A 22,626-nucleotide genomic window follows, 5' to 3' on the forward strand; every position below is an offset into this window, starting at 1 on the left:
CTCCTAGGGGATTCATGTAAATGACACCAAACGTGGTGATCATGATGCCGAGACATTGTACTTGCTAAATTGCGAAGGGATTTATGATATCTCAAACGGTTCTGCCATGGCGAGGCGACAAATTTATGGCGACATCAGAGAAACAGGAAGTGTCTAATATCAAAGGCAAAAAATGTCTTATTGTGATGACACGCGGGGTGTTTGTTCGTCTGAAGATTCCGATTGCATCGATGTGCCTATTGTGACTCCCGGGTATAGCGCCACCACCAGGCGCCAGGAAGTGTGTCAGTCACAAAGGTGAATTTTTTTGACAGTTCCATGCGATGTTCCTTTAAATTCTTCTCCTAGGATTTTCATGCGATTGACACGAGAAGTGGTCAACATGATGCCGAGACATTGTAGATGATAAATTGCGAAGGGATTTTTGATATCTCAAACGCTGTTCCCATGGCAACGCGTCAAACTTTACTTTCATTTTTAAGGCATATTTACACCTTACAGCTGCATGCGGAAAACTTTTAAATACTCCTCCTGAGGAAATAATGTGATTGACTCCAGAAGTGGTCAACATAATGCTGAGACATTGTAGATGATAAATTGCGAAGGGATTTTTGATATCTCAAACGCTGTTCCCATGGCAACGCGTCAGACTTCACTTTCAATTTAAAGGCATATTTAAGCCTTTCAGTTGACAACGATGTTCTTTTAAATACTCCTTCTAGAATATTTATGCGATTGACTTCAGAAGTGGTGTACATGATGCCGAGACATTGTAGATGATAAATTGTGAAGGGATTTTTGATATCTCAAACGCTGTTCCCATGGCAACGCGTCAAACTTTACTTTCATTTTGAAGGCATATTTAAGCCTTACAGTTGTATGCAGTTAACTTTTAAATACTCCTTCTAGAATAATCATGCAATTGACACCAAAAGTGGTCAACATGATGCTGAGACATTGTAGATGATAAATTGCGAAGGGATTTTTGATATCTCGAACGCTGTTCCCATGGCAATGCGTCAAAATTTACTTTCATTTTAAAGGCATATTTAAGCCTCTCAGTTGACGCCGATGTTCCTTTAAATACTCCTTCTAGAATAATAATGCAATTGAAACCAAAAGTGGTCAACATGATGCCGAGACATTGTAGATGATAAATCGCGAAGGGATTTTTGATATCTCGAACGCTGTTCCCATGGCAACGCGTCAAACTTTACTTTCATTTTAAAGGCTTATTTAAGCCTTTAAGTTTACGCCGATGCTCTTTTAAATACTCCTTCTAGAATATTCATGTGATTGACACCAGAAGTGGTCAACATGATGCCGAGACATTGTAGATGATAAATTGCGAAGGGATTTTTGATATCTCAAACGCTGTTCCCATGGCAACGCGTCAAACTTTACTTTCATTTTGAAGGCATATTTAAGCCTTACAGTTGTATGCAGTTAACTTTTAAATACTCCTTCTAAAATAATCATGCAATTGACACCAAAAGTGGTACATGATGCCGAGACATTGTAGATGATAAATTGCGAAGGGATTTTTGATATCTCAAACGCTGTTCCCATGGCAACGCGTCAAACTTTACTTTCATTTTAAAGGCTTATTTAAGCCTTTAAGTTGACGCCGATGTTGTTTAAAATACTCCTTCTAGAATATTCATGAGATTGACACCAGAAGTGGTCAACATGATGCCGAGACATAGTAGATGATAAATTGCGAAGGGATTTTTGATATCTCGAACGCTGTTCCCATGGCAACCTGTCAAACTTTACTTTCATTTTTAAGGCATATTTAAACCTTATAGCTGCATGCGGTAAACTTTTAAATACTCCTCCTGAGGAAATAATGTGATTGACTCCAGGAGTGGTCAACATAATGCTGAGACATTGTAGATGATAAATTGCGAAGGGATTTTTGATATCTCGAACGCTGTTCCCATGGCAACGCGTCAAACTTTACTTTCATTTTAAAGGCATATTTAAGCCTTTCAGCTGACGCAAATGTTCTTTTAAATACTCCTTCTAGAATATTCATGAGATTGACACCAGAAGTGGTCAACATGATGCCGAGACATTGTAGATGATAAATTGCGAAGGGATTTTTGATATCTCAAACGCTGTTCCCATGGCAACGCGTCAAACTTTACTTTCATTTTAAAGACTTATTTAAGCCTTTAAGTTGACGCCGATGTTCTTTTAAATACTCCTTCTAGAATATTCATGAGATTGACACCAGAAGTGTTCAACATGATGTCGAGACATTGTAGATGATAAATTGCGAAGGGATTTTTGATATCTCGAACGCTGTTCCCATGACAACGCGTCAAATTTTACTTTCATTTTAAAGGTTTAATTAAGCCTGACAGTTGCATGCGATGTTCTTTTAAATACTCCTTCTAGGGAAATAATGTGATTGACTCCAGAAGTGGTCAACATAATGCTGAGACATTGTAGATGATAAATTGCGAAGGGATTTTTGATATCTCGAACGCTGTTCCCATGGCAACGCGCCAAACTTTACTTTCATTTTAAAGGCTTATTTAAGCCTTTCAGTTGACGCCGATATTCTTTTAAATACTCCTTCAAGAATATTAATGAGATTGACACCAAAAGCGGTCAACATGATGCCGAGACATAGGAGATGATAAATTGCGAAGGGATTTTTGATATCTCGAACGCTGTTCCCATGGCAACCCCCCAAACTTTACATTTTTTTCAGGCATATTTAGGACTCTTGGCGTGCTTAGATTAACCTAAAAGTCGGCACAAACATCAGAGTTGTCGGCTGTTCAGAGTGGACAAATAGGTCAGACAAAGGCGTGTCTCTTTAGTGGCTCACTAGCGCGCCCGTTTGTCTAAAATGTGGGGTTTTTCTTTTACCTACAGTCCCCAAATGGCTCAGTAACAACATTAAATAGCCCACTGATGTTTACCCACTTGATGCCCTTGCCCGCCGTGCATCGTTTTCTCGGACGCATCGTGTAGCGGTAAAAAAAACTTGCGAGGGCCCGCCATTGCTGCTTGCAGCTATATTTAGGGCCCGAGCACCGAGGAGCAGGCCAGAATGGCCTGCACCGAATGGTGCGAAGCCCTATTGTTTTTGCTCGGATTTATTTATTAATTTTTTTTTTTACGTTTTGGGGCAATTTGGGGGCCTTAACATACTCAAAAACTCTTGGAAATTGGCATAGACGTCAGAGTCGTCGGCCATTAGGACCCGGCAAAGGCTAGAACTCGGGCGTGGCAAGGGGGCTCTGTAGCGCCCCCTGTAATGCAAAAACAAACATTAGGGCACAGATCGGGCAAAAATTTACGCACATGTACGAGAGTTGGTACGCATATAGATCTCATCCACCCAAACAACTTTCGCCCCCTAACATTTAAGCTCCGCCCAACAGGAAGTCGGCTATTTTGGATTGTTTAAAAAATGCATGCGTGGAACTTTTAAATACTCCTCCTAGAGGATTCATGGGATTGACACCAAACGTGGTGAACATGATGTCGAGACATTGGACTTGCTAAATTGCGAAGGGATTTTTGATATCTCGAACAGTTCTGCCATGGCGAGGCGACAAATTTATGGCGAATCCAGGAAAACAGGAAGTGTCTAATATCTAAGGCAAAAAATGTCTTATTGTGATGACACGCGGGGTGTTTGTTCGTCTGAAGATTCCGATTGCATCCATGTGCCTATTGTGACTCCCGGGTATAGCGCCACCACCAGGCGCCAGGAAGTGTGTCAGTCACAAAGGTGTTTTTTTTTACAGTTCCATGCGATGTTCTTTTAAATACTCCTCCTAGGAATTTCATGCGATTGACATGAGAAGTGGTCAACATAATGCCAAGACATTGTAGATGATAAATTGCGAAGGGATTTTTGATATCTCAAACGCTGTTCTCATGGCAACCTGTCAAATTTTACTTTCATTTTAAAGGCATATTTAAGCCTTTCCGTTGCATGCGATGTTCTTTTAAATACTCCTCCTAGGAATTTCATGCGATTGACATGAGAAGTGGTCAACATAATGCCAAGACATTGTAGATGATAAATTGCGAAGGGATTTTTGATATCTCAAACGCTGTTCTCATGGCAACCTGTCAAATTTTACTTTCATTTTAAAGGCATATTTAAGCCTTTCCGTTGCATGCGATGTTCTTTTAAATACTCCTCCTAGGATTTTCATGCGATTGACACGAGAATTGGTCAACATGATGCCAAGACATTGTAGGTGATAAATTGCGAAGGGATTTTTGATATCTCAAACGCTGTTCCCATGGCAACCTGTCAAACTTTACTTTCATTTTTTAGGCATATTTAAACCTTACATCTGCGTGTGGTAAACTTTTAAATACTCCTCCTGAGGAAAGAATGTGATTGACTCCAGAAGTGGTCAACATAATGCTGAGACATTGTAGATGATGAATTGTGAAGGGATTTTTGATATTTCAAACGCTGTTCCCATGGCAACGCCACAAACTTTACTTTCATTTTAAAGGCATATTTAAGGCTCTTGACGTGCTTAGATTAACCTTAAAGTTGGCACACACATCAGAGTTGTCGGCTGTTAAGTGTGCACAAAAATGTCAGACATAGGCGTGTCTCTTAAGTGGCTCACTAGTGCCCCCGTTTGTCTAAAATGTGGGGTTTCTTTTAGCTACAGTCCCCAAATGGCTCAGTAACAACATTAAATAGCCCACTGATATTTACCCACTTTATGCCCTTGCCCACCATGCATCGTTTTCTCGGACGCACCATGTAGCGGTAAAAAAAACGTGCGAGGGCCCGCCATTGCTGCTTGCAGCTATATTTATTAGGGCCCGAGCACCGAGGAGCAGGCCAGAATGGCCTGCACCGAATGGTGCGAAGCCCTATTGTTTTTGCTCGGATTATTAGGGCCCGAGCACCGAGGAGCAGGCCAGAATGGCCTGCACCGAATGGTGCGAAGCCCTATTGTTTTTGCTCGGATTATTGTTTTTTTTTTTATTATTATTTTTTTTAACAGTTTTGGGCACTTTGGGTGCCTTAACATACTCGAAAACTCTTGAAATTTGGCACAGACGTCAGAGTCGTCTGTCATTGCGAACGGGCAAAGGCTGGAACACGGGCGTGGCAAAGGGGCTCTGTAGCGCCCCCTGTAATGCAAAAAAAAACATTGGTGCACAGATCGGACAAACATGTACCCACATGTACGGGAGTTGGTACGCATATAGATCTCATCGACCCGAACAACTTTCACCCTCTAACATTTAAGCTCCGCCCAACAGGAAGTCGGCTATTTTGGATTGTTTAAAAAATGCATGCGGTGAACTTTTAAATACTCCTCCTAGGGGATTCATGCGAATGACACCAAACGTGGTGATCATGATGTCGAGACATTGTACTTGCTAAATTGCGAAGGGATTTTTGATATCTCGAACGGTTCTGCCATGGCGAGGCGACAAAGTTGTGGCGAAATCAGAGAAACAGGAAGTGTTTAATATCTAAGATGAAAAAATGTCTTATTGTGATGCCATGTGGGGTGTTTGTTCGTCTGAAGATTCCGATCGCATCGATGTGCCTATTGTGACTCCCGGGTATAGCGCCACCACCAGGCGCCAGGAAGTGTGTCAGTCATGAACTTTTAAATACTTCTCCTAGGGAATTCATACGATTGACACCAAACGTGGTGAACATGATGCTGAGACATTGGACTTGCTAAATTGCGAAGGGATTTTTGATATCTCAAACGGTGTTGCCATGACGAGGCGACAAATTTATGGCGAATTCAATGAAACAGAAAGTGTCTAATATCTAAAGCAAAAAATGTCTTATTGGGATGAAACGCAGTGTGTATGTTCGGCCAAGGATTCCGATCGCATCGATGTGCCTATTTTGAGTCTCGGGTATAGCGCCGCCAACAGGCACCAGGAAGTGTGGCAGTCATAAAAGGTGGATTTCTTGACAGTTGCATATGGTGAACTTTTAAATACTCCTCCTAGGATTTTCATGCGATTGACACCAAAAGTGGTCAACACGATGCTGAGACATTGTAGATGATAAATTGCGAAGGGATTTTTGATATCTCGAACGCTGTTCCCATGGCAACACGTCAAACTTTACTTTCATTTTCAGGCATATTTAAGCTCTTTGCGTGCACTTTGGGTGCCTTAACATGCTCGAAAACAACAGAAATTTGGCACAGATGTAAAAGTCACGTGCCACTAGGCTCATGCAAAGGCTGGAATATGGGCGTGGCAAGGGAGCTCTGTAGCGCCCCCTGTAATGCAAAAACAAACATTGGGGCACAGATCGAGCAAACATGTACGCACATGTACGAGAGTTGGTATGCATATAGATCTCATCGACCCAAACAACTTTCACACTCAAACATTTTAGCTCCGCCCAACAGGAAGTCGGCTATTTTGGATTGTTTCAAAAATGCATGCGGTGAACTTTTAAATACTCCTCCTAGAGGATTCATGCGAATGACACCTAACGTGGTGAACATGATGCCGAGACCTTGTAGATGATAAATTGCGAAGGGATTTTTGATATCTCGAACGGTTCTGCCATGGTGAGGCGACAAATTTATGGCGAATTCAGAGAAACAGGAAGTGTCTAATATCTAAGGCAAAAAATGTCTTATTGTGATGACACGCGGGGTGTTTGTTCATCTGAAGATTCCGATCGCAGCGATGTGCCTATTGTGACTCCCGGGAATAGCGCCACCACCAGGTGCCAGGAAGTGTGTAGGTCACAAAGGTGAATTTTTTTGTCAGTTCCATGCGATGTTCTTTTAAATACTCCTTCTAGGATTTTCATGCGATTGAGAAGAGAAGTGGTCAACATGATGCCGAGACATTGTAGATGATAAATTGCGAAGGGATTTTTGATATCTTAAACGCTGTTCCCATGGCAATGCGTCAAACTTTACTTTCATTTTAAAGGCATATTTAAGCCTTTCAGTTGACGCCGATGTTCTTTTAAATACTCCTTCTAGAATATTCATGCGATTGACTCCATAAGTGGTCAACATGATGCCGAGACATTGTAGATGATAAATTGGGAAGGGATTTTTGATATCTCGATTGCCATTCCAATGGCAATGCTGCAAACTTCACTTTTATTTCAGGCATATTTAAGGCTCTTGACTTGTTTAGATTAACATTAAAGTTGACACACACATCAGAGTTTTCGGCTGTTAAGTGTGCACAAAAAGGTCAGACATAGGCGTGTCTCTTAAGTGGCTCACTAGCGCCCCCTTTTGTCTAAAGTCTGGGGTTTCTTTTAGCTACAGTCCCCAAATGGCTCAGTAACAACATTAAATAGCCCACTGATATTTACCCACTTGATGCCCTTGCCCACCGTGCATCGTTTTCTCGGACGCACTGTGTAGCGGTAAAAAAAACGTGCGAGGGCCCGCCATTGCTGCTTGCAGCTATATTTATTAGGGCCCGAGCACCGAGGAGCAGGCCAGAATGGCCTGCACCGAATGGTGCGAAGCCCTATTGTTTTTGCTCGGATTATTTTTTATTTTTTTTTTTTTAACACTTTTGGCCATTTTGGGTGCCTAAACATACTCGAAAACTCTTGCAATTTGGCACACACGTAAAAGTCGTCCGTCATTGCGACCGGGCAAAGGCTGGAACACGGGCGTGGCACGGGGGCTCTGTAGCGCCCCCTGTAATGCAAAAACAAACATTGTTGCGCAGTTCGGGCAAACATGTACGCACATGTACGAGAGTTGGTACGCATATAGATCTCATCGACCCGAACAACTTTCGCCCTCTAACATTTAAGCTCCGCCCAACAGGAAGTCGGCTATTTTGGATTGTTTAAAAAATGCATGCGTTGAACTTTTAAATACTCCTCCTAGAGGATGCATGCGATTGACACCAAACGTGGTGAACATGATGTCGAGACATTGGACTTGCTAAATTGCGAAGGGATTTTTGATATCTTGAACGGTGTTGCCATGGCGAGGCGACAAATTTATGGCGACATCAGAGAAACAGGAAGTGTCTAATATCAAAGGCAAAAAATGTCTTATTGTGATGACACGCGGTGTGTTTGTTCGTCTGAAGATTCCGATCGCATCGATGTGCCTATTGTGACTCCCGGGTATAGCGCCACCACCAGGCGCCAGGAAGTGTGTCAGTCACAAAGGTGGATTTTTTTTGACAGTTCCATGCGATGTTCTTTTAAATACTCCTCCTAAAATGTTTATGCGATTGACACCAAAAGTGGTCAACATGATGCCAAGACATTGTAGATGATAAATTGCGAAGGGATTTTTGATATCTCGAACGCTGTTCCCATGGCAACCGGTCAAACTTTACTTTCATTTTTAAGGAATATTTAAACCTTACAGCTGCATGCGGTAAACTTTTAAATACTCCTCCTGGAGAAATAATGTGATTGACTCCAAAAGAGGTCAACATAATGCTGAGACATTGTAGATGATAAATTGCGAAGGGATTTTTGATATCTCGAACGCTGTTCCCATGGCAACGCGTCAGATTTTACTTTCATTTTAAAGGCATATTTAAGCCTTTCAGTTGACGCCAATGTTCTTTTAAATACTCCTTCTAGAATATTCATGCGATTAACACCAGAAGTGGTCAACATGATGCCGAGACATTGTAGATGATAAATTGCGAAGGGATTTTTGATATCTCAAACGCTGTTCCCATGGCAATGCGTCAAACTTTACTTTCATTTTAAAGGCTTATTTAAGCCTTTAAGTTGATGCCGATGTTCTTTAAAATACTCCTTCTAGAATATTTATGCGATTAACACCAAAAGTGGTCAACATGATGCTGAGGCATAGTAGATGATAAATTGTGAAGGGATTTTTGATATCTCAAACGCTGTTCCCATGGCAACGTGTCAAACTTTACGTTCATTTTAAAGGCATATTTAAGCCTTACAGTTGCATGCAGTGAACTTTTATATACTCCTTCTAGAATAATCATGCAATTGACACCAAAAGTGTTCAACATGAAGCCGAGATATTGTAGATGATAAATTGCGAAGGGATTTTTGATATCTCAAACGCTGTTCCCATGGCAACGCGTCAAATTTATTTTCATTTTAAAGGCATATTTAAGCCTTTCAGTTGACGCCGATATTCCTTTAAATACTCCTTCTAGAATATTCATGCGATTGACTCCAGAAGTGGTGTACATTATGCTGAGACATTGTAGATGAAAAATTGCGAAGGGATTTTTTATATCTCAAACGCTGTTCCCATGGCAACGCATCAAACTTTGCTTTCATTTTCCAGCATATTTAAGGCTGACAGTTACATGCTGTGAACCTTTAAATACTCCTCGTATGGGATTCATGCGATTGACACCAGAAGTGGTCAACATGATGCTGAGACATTGTAGATGATAAATTGTGAAGGAATTTTTGACATCTCGAACGCTGTTCCCATGGCAACGCGTCAAATGTTACTTTAATTTCAGGCATGTTTAAGGCTCTTGGCGTGCTTAGTTGAACTTTAAATTTGGCACACACATCAGAGTTTTCGGCTGTTAAGTGTTGACAAAAACGTCAGATAAAGGCGTGTCTATTTAGTGGCTGACTAGCGCCCCCGTTTGTCTAAAATATGGTGTTTCTTTTACCTACTGTACCTAAATGGGTCAGTAGCAACATGAAATAGTCCACTCATATTTACCCACTTGATGCCCTTGCCCACCGTGCATCGTTTTCTCGGACGCACCGTGTAGCGGTAAAAAAACGTGCGAGGGCCCGCCATTGCTGCTTGCAGCTATATTTATTATTATTATTATTTATTTTTTTTTTAACAGTTTTGGGCACTTTGGGTGCCTTAACATACTCGAAAACTCCTGAAATTTGGCACAGACGTCAGAGTCGTCTGTCATTGCGAACGGGCAAATGCTGGAACACGGGCGTGGCAAAGGGGCTCTGTAGCACCCCCTGTAATGCAACAGAAAACATTGGTGCACAGATCGGACAAACATGTACCCACATGTACGGGAGTTGGTACGCATATAGAACTCATCGACCCGAACAACTTTCACCCTCTAACATTTAAGCTCCGCCCAACAGGAAGTCGGCAATTTTGGATTGTTTAAAAAATGCATGAGGTGAACTTTTAAATACTCCTCCTAGGGGATTCATGCGAATGACACCAAATGTGGTGATCATGATGTTGAGACATTGTACTTGCTAAATTGCGAAGGGATTTTTGATATCTCGAACGGTTCTGCCATGGCGAGGCGACAAAGTTGTGGCGAAATCAGAGAAACAGGAAGTGTTTAATATCTAAGGTAAAAAATGTCTTATTGTGACGCCATGCGGGGTGTTTGTTCGTCTGAAGATTCCGATCGCATCGATGTGCCTATTGTGACTCCTGGGTATAGCGCCACCACCAGGCGCCAGGAAGTGTGTCAGTCATGAACTTTTAAATACTTCTCCTAGGGAATTCATACGATTGACACCAAATGTGGTGAACATGATGCTGAGACATTGGACTTGCTAAATTGCAAAGGGATTTTTGATATCTCAAACGGTGTTGCCATGACGAGGCGACAAATTTATGGCGAATTCAATGAAACAGGAAGTGTCTAATATCTAAAGCAAAAAATGTCTTATTGGGATGAAACGCAGTGTGTATGTTCGGCCAAGGATTCCGATCGCATCGATGTGCCTATTTTGAGTCTCGGGTATAGCGCCACCAACAGGCACCAGGAAGTGTGGAAGTCACAAAAGGTGGATTTCTTGACAGTTGCATATGGTGAACTTTTAAATACTCCTCCTAGAATTTTCATGCGATTGACACCAAAAGCGGTCAACACGATGCTGAGACATTGTAGATGATAAATTGCGAAGGGATTTTTGATATCTCGAACGCTGTTCCCATGGCAACACGTCAAACTTTACTTTTATTTTCAGGCATATTTAAGTTCTTGGCGTGCACTTTGGGTGCCTTAACATGCTCGAAAACAACGGAAATTTGGCACAGATGTCAAAGTTACGTGCCACTAGGCTCATGCAAAGGCTGGAATATGGGTGTGGCAAGGGAGCTCTGTAGCGCCCCCTGTAATGCAAAAACAAACATTGGGGCACAGATCGAGCAAACATGTACGCACATGTACGAGAGTTGGTACGCATATAGATCTCATCGACCCGAACAACTTTCGCCCTCTAACATTTAAGCTCCGCCCAACAGGAAGTCGGCTATTTTGGATTGTTTAAAAAATGCATGCGTTGAACTTTTAAATACTCCTCCTAGTGGATACATGGGATTGACACCAAACGTGGTAAACATGATGTCGAGACATTGTACTTGTTAAATTGCGAAGGGATTTTTGATATCTCGAACGGTTCTGCCATGGTGAGGCGATAAATTTATGGCGAAATCAGAGAAACAGGAAGTGTCTAATATCTAAGGCAAAAAATGTCTTATTGTGATGCCATACAGGGTGTTTGTTCGTCTGAAGATTCCGATCGCATCGATGTGCCTATTGTGACTCCCGGGTATAGCGCCACCACCAGGCGCCAGGAAGTGTTTCAATCACAATGGTGAATTTTTTTAACAGTTCCATCCGATGTTCTTTTAAATACTCCTTCTAGGATATTCATGCAATTGACACAAGAAGTGGTCAACATGATGCCGAGACATTGTAGATGATAAATTGCGAAGGGATTTTTGATATCTCAAACGCTGTTCCCATGGCAACCTGTCAAAGTTTACTTTCATTTTAAAGGCATATTTAAGCCTTTCAGTTGACGCCGATGTTCCATTAAATACTCCATCTAGGATATTCATGCGATTGACACCAAAAGTGGTCAACATGATGCGGAGACATTGTAGATGATAAATTGCAAAGGGATTTTTGATATCTCGAACGCTGTTCCCATGGCAATGCCGCAAACTTTACTTTTATTTCAGGCATATTTAAGGCTCTTGACGTGCTTAGGTTAACCTAAAAGTTGGCACACACATCAGAGTTCTCGGCTGTTAAGTGTGCACAAATAGGTCAGACAAAGGCGTGTCTCTTAAGTGGCTCACTAGCGCCCCTGTTTGTCTAAAATGTGAGGTTTCTTTTAGCTACAGTCCCCAAATGGCTCAGTAACAACATTAAATAGCCCACTGATATTTACCCACTTGATGCCCTTGCCCACCGTGCATCGTTTTCTCGGACGCCCCGTTTAGCGGTAAAAAAAACGTGCGAGGGCCCGCCATTGCTGCTTGCAGCTATATTTTTTTTTTTTTTTTTTTTAAATGTTTTAACACTTTTGGCCATATTGGGTGCCTAAACATACTCGAAAACTCTTGCAATTTGGCACACACGTCAAAGTCGTCCGTCATTGCGACCGGGCAAAGGCTGGAACACGGGCGTGGCACGGGGGCTCTGTAGCGCCCCATGTAATGCAAAAACAAACATTGTTGCGCAGATCGGGCAAACATGTACACACATGTACGAGAGTTGGTACGCATATAGATCTCATCAACCCGAACAACTTTCGCCCGCTAACATTTAAGCTCCGCCCAACAGGAAGTCGGCTATTTTCGATTGTTTAAAATATGCATGCGTTGAACTTTTAAATACTCCTCCTAGAGGATGCATGCGATTGACACCAAACGTGGTGAACATGATGTCGAGACATTGGACTTGCTAAATTGCGAAGGAATTTTGGATATCTCGAACGGTGTTGCCATGGCGAGGCGACAAATTTATGGCGACATCAGAGAAACAGGAAGTGTCTAATATCAAAGGCAAAAAATGTCTTATTGTGATGACACGCGGTGTGTTTGTTCGTCTGAAGATTCCGATCGCATCGATGTGCCTATTGTGACTCCCGGGTATAGCGCCACCACCAGGCGCCAGGAAGTGTGTCAGTCACAAAGGTGGATTTTTTTGACAGTTCCATGCGATGTTCTTTTAAATACTCCTCCTACAATGTTTATGCGATTGACACCAAAAGTGGTCAACATGATGCCAAGACATTGTAGATGATAAATTGCGAAGGGATTTTTGATATCTCGAACGCTGTTCCCATGGCAACCTGTCAAACTTTACTTTCATTTTTAAGGCATATTTAAACCTTACAGCTGCATGCGGTAAACTTTTAAATACTCCTCCTGGGGAAATAATGTGATTGACTCCAGAAGTGGTCAACATAATGCTGAGACATTGTAGATGATAAATTGCGAAGGGATTTTTGATATCTCAAACGCTGTTCCCATGGCAACGCGTCAGATTTTACTTTCATTTTAAAGGCATATTTAAGCCTTTCAGTTGACGCCAATGTTCTTTTAAATACTCCTTCTAGAATATTCATGCGATTGACACCAGAACATGATGCCGAGACATTGTAGATGATAAATTGTGAAGGGATTTTTGATATCTCAAACACTGTTCCCATGGCAACGCGTCAAACTTTACTTTCATTTTAAAGGCTTATTTAAGCCTTTAAGTTGACGCCAATGTTCTTTTAAATACTCCTTCTAGAATATTCATGAGATTGACACCAGAAGTGGTCAACATGATGCCGAGACATTGTAGATGATAAATTGCGAAGGGATTTTTGATATCTCAAACGCTGTTCCCATGGCAACGCGTCAAACTTTACTTTCATTTTAAAGGCTTATTTAAGCCTTTAAGTTGACGCCGATGTTCTTTTAAATACTCCTTCTAGAATATTTATGAGATTGACACCAGAAGTGGTCAACATGATCTCGAGACATTGTAGATGATAAATTGCGAAGGGATTTTTGATATCTCGAACGCTGTTCCCATGACAACGCGTCAAATTTTACTTTCATTTTAAAGGTTTAATTAAGCCTGACAGTTGCATGCGATGTTCTTTTAAATACTCCTTCTAGGAAAATAATGTGATTGACTCCAGAAGTGGTCAACATAATGCTGAGACATTGTAGATGATAAATTGTGAAGGGATTTTTGATATCTTGAACGCTGTTCCCATGGCATCGCGCCAAACTTTACTTTCATTTTAAAGGCTTATTTAAGCCTTTCAGTTGACGCCGATGTTCTTTTAAATACTCCTTCTAGAATATTAATGAGATTGACACCAAAAGCGGTCAACATGATGCCGATACATAGTAGATGATAAATTGCGAAGGAATTTTTGATATCTCGAACGCTGTTCCCATGGCAACGCCCCAAACTTTACATTTATTTCAGGCATATTTAGGACCCTTGGCGTGCTTAGATTAACCTAAAAGTCGGCACAAACATCAGAGTTGTCGGCTGTTAAGTGTGCACAAACAGGTCACACATAGGCGTGTCTCTTAAGTGGCTCACTAGCGCCCCCGTTTGTCTAAAATGTGGGGTTTCTTTTACCTACAGTCCCCAAATGGCTCAGTAACAACATTAAATAGCCCACTGATATTTACCCACTTTATGCCCTTGCCCACCGTGCATCGTTTTCTCGGACGCACCGTGTAGCGGTAAAAAAACGTGCGAGGGCCCGCCATTGCTGCTTGCAGCTATATTTTACTGTGATTTTCTACAGCACATACCTTTTTACTGTGATTTTTACAGTTTAAAAACACTACTGTGATTTCACACTGAATGCACTGTAATCCACTGTGAACTTTATTACAGTTATTTGCTGTGCATGAACACAGTTAATTACTGTAGATTTCACAAGCATTTTTTACAGTGCAGAAAAAAGAAGACTCAGCTTTATGACATGTATGGGGTGAATTCCAAATAGAATTGAAGGGCATTTCAGGAAGGAGACATTGCATAATCAGTCACTCCAAATAAAGTGAAAATGACATTGTTTTTTATTGCTCTATTCACCAAGTGTATTTTAACCCTTGTGTGGTGTTCGGGTCTGTGGGACCCGTTTTTAATGTTTACTAAAAGAAAAATTATGCAATTAATTATTGTTTCAACCTCAGATTCATTGGCCTTGGCTCATTTTCTATAAAGAACATAGAAATAAACAGCTTTATAATGACTGTACACTGTACACCCCCCCTACACATTTATATTACATATGTAGTGTTCGGGTCCACTGGACCCGGGGTTAATAAGAGTGTAAAAAATGAATGTGCTATGTAACTTCACTCTGTTTTTCTTCTATCTGGGACTGATGTGAGTGCATGAGTGTGTTTGTATATATGTCTGTACATTATGTGATGGATGCATGTCAGAGTTTTGTCCTTCTGCACTTGCTGTAGCAGCGCAAGGATACAACATGTTATATATCAAGCATGAACACTTGTCTGCCCCCACTGTCCCAAACACTTTACCTTCTGTCTAACAGGAACCATTCTACATTTTACCATTATCTCCCTTACAAAAAATAACCATGGCTGTATAATAGTAAAAGTGTAGTAATCATGGTAAATTGGTGTATTGATTACCATTTGTAAAACCATGGGTTTACCACAAAACCTATGGTGTGCGCGCGCACGTGTGTGTGTGCGTATGAGTGCGGAGAGAGAGAAAGTAAATAGAGAAGTAGAAATAGAGAAAGTAAAAATTATATCCAAGCATTTTTATCATTTTAGGTTGTAGCCAATAGCAATACATTGTACTGCAGTGTGTGTGGACATAAGATGGAGAGGAACACACAGTATATGTCTCTAAAAAACTAGAAATGCATATGCAACACAGCTACATGATAAAAATTTGCTTCTTATGTGTTGTGTAGGCTGACATGAACAGGTTATGTGTTCAATGTGGATGATATGTTCTGATACGGCATCTTTCCAGATGGGGATTGTGCTGTGTAAACTGACACAAATGTGTACAATTTCAAACTTAGTTCAAAGAATTAAACATCAAAGTGATGAAAAACGTATTTGAGATGAAAAAGTGATAAATACTTATTTAAGATAAACATGTTTTTCCCCAATATCTGGGGGAGAACAGAATTTTCTTCTCTTATTTCATATTATCACAAAAACGAATAGCACTTGAATCTATAAATAGTCCTCTACTAGTGGTAAATGACAAATATTAACCATATATTCTGTTTATTTTACTGCAATAAGGCTAAAGTAAACATCTGTAAACAATTATACATAAATTTGTATGACTGCATTGTTTTAAGATACAAAAAATGCAGTGGGTCCACTAGACCCACAAACATTGTCTAAGTAACAGAAATATGAACACCACACGAGGGTTAATCAACCACACTATGACACACAATTCCGTAACTCCCCCTATACTTTACACATCTTGAGTTCTGATCTATGACCCCCGTGTTTAATGCTGCGTCCTTTTAATGCTCGAGGATTACGACAATGGCTTGCGTTTATTGGCTGGGTGCATTTAGCTCACGAACAAACAATTGGATGCCAGTCTAAATAAAATGAGGATCAGCATTCAGAATGTGATTTGCATTGACTATTTATGGTTAAAAATGGGCGTGTATAGTGCGTGATACAAGGTTTTACCTACGCACACTTTCATGTGATCTGTGATTTATAAAAGGAACATTGCTTGCTGGTGTGCATAGGCATGGTTTTAGAAATCTGAATATTTTTTTGCGTACGCTATTTTGGGCTTTTGTGGTAAGGATCCTATTCACAGTTTTATAAATGATGCCCCTGCTCTGATGCATTTGTTGGTTCTTTATCCATTTAGCCTCAATATTTTTGCTTAATTTAAGGATCAGTCTTGATTTATGAATAATGAACCCTGATGAGTCTTTGTAAAACAGCTTGGTTCCCTTTCAGTCGGTCACTACGACGTCACGTCGTGACCGACGAATTGGGAACTCGCTTAGAGAGACCAATCTGCTTCGAATACTACTAAAACGCCAATGAACTTGGCATTGAGATATTTGCATAATGCTGGCGCCGCCCCGCCAGGTGCGTATATAAGCAGCAGGTGCAAATAGGGAAATTAGCTTTTTATCGCTTCGAAAGCCGGCAGTATCTGCTACTGAGAAGCTACTTTACTCTGTTGGGATTCGATTGCTGAAGTTGGTTGGACTAGCAGTACCACAGCGGACGCTTCGCTTAATTCCACGACTCTTCATCTGTTTGTTGTTTTGAGTTTAGTGTGTGCGTTGCCTTTCCCTGTGCGCATCATCAACTGAGCATCTGAGTGAATTTCCCTAAAAGAGTGATACGAGAGAGCTTTGTGCCTTGTTAAAGGCAGCCACTCTCTCGTATATCCGGACATCAGCGTCCTTTTCAGGATGGCTTTTCGTCCGTGCGATCTTGGGTGCGGCAAATACATGGGTCCGAAGGACGGTCACGAGCGTTGTCTTTCGTGCTTGGGCATCGAGCACGCAGAGGCAGCGTTCGCTGGGGGTAAATGTTCTCACTGCGAGATCATGTCCCTTGTGGATTTGCGGAGACGGTTGTCTTTCCTCCGGGAAAAGCGCAACCCTCGTCATGCGAGTGCTGAACGCCGCCACGGTGCGGCTGTGAAGCTCTCTAAAGACGACCTCCGCATCACTGTGCTGAGCCGGTCGGGGGATTCGTCCTCCAGCTCTCAGCCTCCTCATCCACAGCCGGTTGATGTGCCGATGGAGACTTCAGCGTCGTGTTCTACGATGACTCTAGAATCCATCGTGCCGCCCTCCGGGTCCACCGACGCCGCAGCATCCGAGGGTGGGCCTCCTCCCCCTGACGTGGACCCCGACGCCCTTCCTCCCTCTGGTCGGGTTGGGACGCCGGAGTTCGATCCAGAGATGGTGGCCGTGCTCGCTCGAGCGGCGGAGACCGTCGGGTTAGAGTGGGTTCCCCCCCTCAGCCCGAGCCGTCCCGCCTGGATGATTGGTTCTTTGGAGCTGCCCGGGTTTCACAACCCTCTCCACCGGTGCCTTTCTTCCCCGAGGTGCACGAGGAGCTGACTAGAACCTGGAAGTCGCCGTTTTCTACGAGGTTACGGCCGTTTCAGCCCTCCCCCCTCACCTCCCTCACCAGCGGAGCCGCTAAGGGTTATACGGGGATCCCTCCTGTGGAGCGCGCGGTCGCGATGCAGCTGTGTCCGGCTAACGCTCCCTCTTGGAAGGACCGCCCAACCCTCCCCTCTCGTGCCTGCAGACAGTCCTCCGGTTTAACGGGCGCTGCCCACCAGGCATGTGGAGAGGCGGCTTCAGCCCTGCACGCTATGGCGTTGCTGCAGGTTCACCAAGCGAAGGCCTTGAGGGATCTGCACGAGGGAGGACACGACTCGCCTGTCCTTTCGGAGCTCCGGGCTGCCACTGATCTGGCTCTTCGCGCTACGAAGGTGACAGCGCAGGCAATTGGTCGTGCCATGTCCACGATGGTGGTCCAGGAACGCCACTTATGGCTATGTCTGGCGGACATGTCGGATGCGGAGAAGAACAAGTTCTTGGACGCTCCAGTGTCCCAGGCTGGCCTCTTCGGTGAGTCGGTGGAGTCTTTTGCCCAGCAGTTCTCCGCCGCCCAGAAGCAGACAGAGGCGATCGCTCAGATCATGCCCCGGCGCAAGCGACCTGCATCTCGCCCTCCAGCGCCGGCGGCCCCGTCTGCTCCTCGCCGAGGGCGCCCTGCGGCGGCTGCCTCCACCCCCCCCACTAGAACATCTTCCAGGCCACGGAGGGGGAACAGCCGTCGGCAGCCCGCCCCGCCCGCCCCACCCGCTTCCCGTGGTAAACGGAAATCGAAGCGGCCCTGAGACGGGCGACCTGGATTTGGATGGGATCACTCTACAGGAGACGGTGATGGCATCGCTCCCTCCACCGGTAGAGGGCCGGGTGGAGAATCTTTGGTTTCGTTTTGTTTCTGTTCCGCCGGCTTCTCAGCCGGCACCCACAAAACCACAAAAAGAGTGCATTCCTATTCCTTCTCCAGGTCTCCAGAGGATCGAGAGAGATGTGAGCGGGCATTCACATGCTCTTCCTCCCTCTCCTCTATCGCCAGCGGGTGTTCTGAGGAGTTCCAGCTCTCCGCTGAGGAGACGGGACCACCAGCACCCTCATCGGAGTCTGTGCTCTCCGCTGAGGAGACCAGACGACCGTCACCCTCAGCGGGCTCAGGTCAGTGTCACACACACACATACTGTAGATACTTATGCTGTCACAGCAGACGTACCGGCAGTTCCACCTGTCCCGCCTCGCCGCCCCACCGCGGGTACACCGGTAGTGCCGTTAATTCCTCTCGTACGGTCCCTGGGGGCTTGGCTTCAGCTTCCCAACCCGTCTCGTTGGGTTTTACGCACTGTCCGCCTCGGTTACGAAATACAATTCAACCGGCACACACCCAAATTCTCGGGCATTCGTTTCACCACGGTGAAAGCGTCCGATGCACATGTACTGCGTGCAGAGGTCGGAGTCCTGCTGGCGAAGGACGCGATCGAGCCGGTCCCTCCAACCGAGATGAGGGCGGGTTTCTACAGCCCGTATTTCATAGTACCCAAAAAAGGCGGTGGGTTGCGACCGATCTTGGATTTGCGCGTTCTGAACAAATCTCTGCAGAAGAGGTCTTTCAGGATGATAACACCGAAGCAAATATTCAATTCAATTCGCCCCCAAGATTGGTTTGCGGCAATAGACCTGAAAGACGCGTACTTTCATGTGTCCATTCTCCCTCGTCACAGACCGTTTCTCCGGTTTGCATTCGAGGGACGGGCATACCAGTACAAAGTTTTACCGTTCGGGCTATCCCTCTCTCCCCGTGTGTTCACGAAAGTAATAGAGGCGGCGTTAAAACCCCTCCGAGAGAGCGGCGTTCGCATATTGGCTTACCTCGACGATTGGCTTATAATAGCGCATTCTCGACGGACGCTTTGCGAACACAGAGATTTAACGCTTCGGCATCTCGCCCGTTTGGGTCTTCGGGTCAACTGGGAAAAGAGCAAACTCTGCCCCACGCAGAGGATCTCTTTTCTCAGTATGGAACTGGACTCGATCGATTTATCGGCGCGTTTAACAGAAGAGCGCGTCCAGTCAATTCTGACTTGCCTCGGTTCATTTCGAGGGAAGAATGCGGTCCCGCTGAAACAATTTCAGAAGCTCCTGGGGCATATGGCAGCAGCAGCGGCCGTGACACCGCTCGGACTGCTCCATATGAGACCGCTTCAGCGTTGGCTTCACGGTCGAGTCCAGAGGAGAGCGTGGCGCGCCGGCATCCATCGTGTAGCTATTACACCTGCGTGTCGCCTAACATTCCCCCCGTGGTCGGACCCCGCGTTTCTCCGGTCCGGTGTGTCCATGAGAAAAATCTCCCGGCATGCTGTTGTACACACAGACGCGTCCGACACGGGCTGGGGTGCCACGTACGACGAGCTTACAGCTTCAGGGGTGTGGACAGCACCCCAGTTGCACTGGCATATCAATTGCTGAGAGTTGTGGGCAGTATATCTGGGACTCGTACGCTTCGCTACGGAGCTGCGAGGGAAGGATGTACTAGTACGCACCGACAACACTGCGACCGTTGCGTATATCAACCGTCAAGGCGGTTTGCGCTCCCGTCACCTGTCGCATCTCGCTCGTCATCTCCTCCTTTGGAGTCAGAAGCATCTGAGGTCCCTTCGTGCCATTCACATTCCGGGCTCGCTCAATACAGCGGCGGACGCGCTTTCTCGAGCTGCGCGCCCCGGCGAATGGCGACTCCACCCCCAGACGGTCCAGCTAATTTGGAAGAAGTTCGGTCGTGCGCAGATAGACCTGTTTGCGTCGCCGGACGATACCCACTGTCGCCTATTTTATTCACTAACCGAGGGCAGCCTCGGCGTGGACGCTTTGGCACACAGCTGGCCTCGGGGGATGCGCAAATACGCATTCCCCCCAGTGAGCTTAATCGCACAGACACTGTGCAAAGTCAGGCAGGACGAGGAGAGCCTTTTACTGATCGCCCCGTATTGGACGAGCAGGAATTGGTTTCCAGAGCTAATGCTCCTCGCGACAGCCCCTCCCTGGCGGATTCCCCTGAGGAAGGACCTTCTTTCTCAAGGAGGGACACATTATGGCACCCGCGCCCCGACCTGTGGGATCTCCATGTGTGGTCGTTGAGCGCGCGCAAGGTTTAGGTGATTTACCACAAACGGTATCTAACACAATCGACGCGGCTCGAGCTCCGTCCACAAGACGGGCTTACGCGTTTAAATGGAACCTTTTCGTCACCTGGTGCTCTTCGCAACGCGAAGACCCCAGAGAATGCTCTGTTAACATCGTGCTTTTATATCTTCAACATAGGTTAGACGGTAGGCTGTCACCCTCCACCATTAAAGTTGATATCGCTGCTATTTCTGCTCATCACTCACTTATCAATGGCAGAACAGTTGGCCAGCATGATTTGGTTATTAGATTTTTAAGAGGCGCTCGTAGGCTAAACCCCTCGCGCCCTCCTTCTATTCCTCCCTGGGACCTGTCCATGGTGCTGAAAGCCCTTCAGGCCCCCCCGTTCGAGCCTTTGCAGTCTGCGAGTCTGAAGCTTTTATCAATGAAAGCTCTGACCCTGCTAGCATTGGCCTCAGTGAAGAGAGTAGGGGATTTACATGCATTCTCTGTTGACGACTCGTGCCTTCAGTTTGGTCCTGCCGCCTCGAGTGTAACATTGAGGCCCAGACCAGGCTATGTGCCCAAAGTTCCCACCACTCCTTTCAGAGACCAGGTGGTGAGCTTGCAAGCGCTGCCTCCGGAGGACGCAGACCCAACCATGGCTTTGTTGTGCCCCGTACGCGCACTGCGACTCTACGTGGATCGCACGCAAAGCCTCAGGACCTCAGACCAGCTCTTTGTTTGTTATGGTGGCCAGCAGAAAGGGAAAGCTGTCACTAAGCAGAGGATGTCTCATTGGATAGTTGATACTATCACCCTGGCTTATAATCTTCAGGGTATTCCTTGCCCCTTTAATTTGAGAGCGCACTCCACACGGAGTGTTGCCTCATCTTGGGCTCTAGCTCGTGGTTCCTCGCTAACAGACATCTGTAGAGCTGCTGGTTGGGCGACACCTAATACGTTCATTAGATTTTACAGTGTTCGTATCGAGCCTGTATCCTCTCGTGTTCTTTCCTCACCAGGGAGGACACGGAGAACAGACTCGCAGGTCGGCTTGCAGCCTCCAACTGATGCTTCATAACTGTGTCAGTATGGAAGGCCTTCAGAACAAAAATGCGTAATGGTTTGAATTGTTCTTCCTCCGCTGCCTTGGCAGCCTTTGTTGCGGAGCATTGGCTGTCAGCCTTCACTAGCTGTATCCTCGCGAACCTACGTGTTGGCTCGGGCTCCACATTGTGTCCCATCGGGTTCCTTTGTGAGTATTTTTCCGTGGGGTTAATCCTACCAGCCCACGTTTCCCTTAGCAGAGCACTGCTTTGCTTACACAGCCACGGCTGTCTTTATTTCTTATCGTCCACCATTAGCCCTTAAGAGGGGCGGTGGCTTCCGCAGCGTTCCTATCCCGCTCAGGTAGGGCGCTTCCCAGTCGCTGGCACTTCTGTGGGTTAAAGGAACATCTAGTGCCCGGCCTTTCTGCCCTATCTTATTTCTCCAATTTCCCCGAGGGGATTTTGGAGGATTTTCTGCAGACACTGGAAGAGGTCAGCCCCTAGTGGCGTTTTGGTAGGGATTCCCAATTCGTCGGTCACGACGTGACGTCGTAGTGACCGACTGAAAGGGAACGTCTCGGTTACGGATGTAACCCTCGTTCCCTGAAGGAGGGAACGGAGACGTCACGTCCCGTCGCCACAGGTGCTGCCACCTGC

The 22,626-nt window shown here is 45.0% G+C and overlaps 1 protein-coding gene across 1 annotated transcript in view; it reads right to left on the reverse strand.

The window, feature by feature from the left end:
• The window catches only part of tymp (thymidine phosphorylase), a 274,045-nt gene that overhangs the window by 242,975 nt on the left and 8,444 nt on the right, over nt 1–22,626 (reverse strand). The gene's annotated exons all lie outside the window — the stretch shown is intronic.

The sequence above is a fragment of the Paramisgurnus dabryanus genome, chromosome 1 (genome assembly GCF_030506205.2).
Source record: "Paramisgurnus dabryanus chromosome 1, PD_genome_1.1, whole genome shotgun sequence".
In the NCBI taxonomy this organism is placed as follows: Eukaryota; Metazoa; Chordata; class Actinopteri; order Cypriniformes; family Cobitidae; genus Paramisgurnus; species Paramisgurnus dabryanus.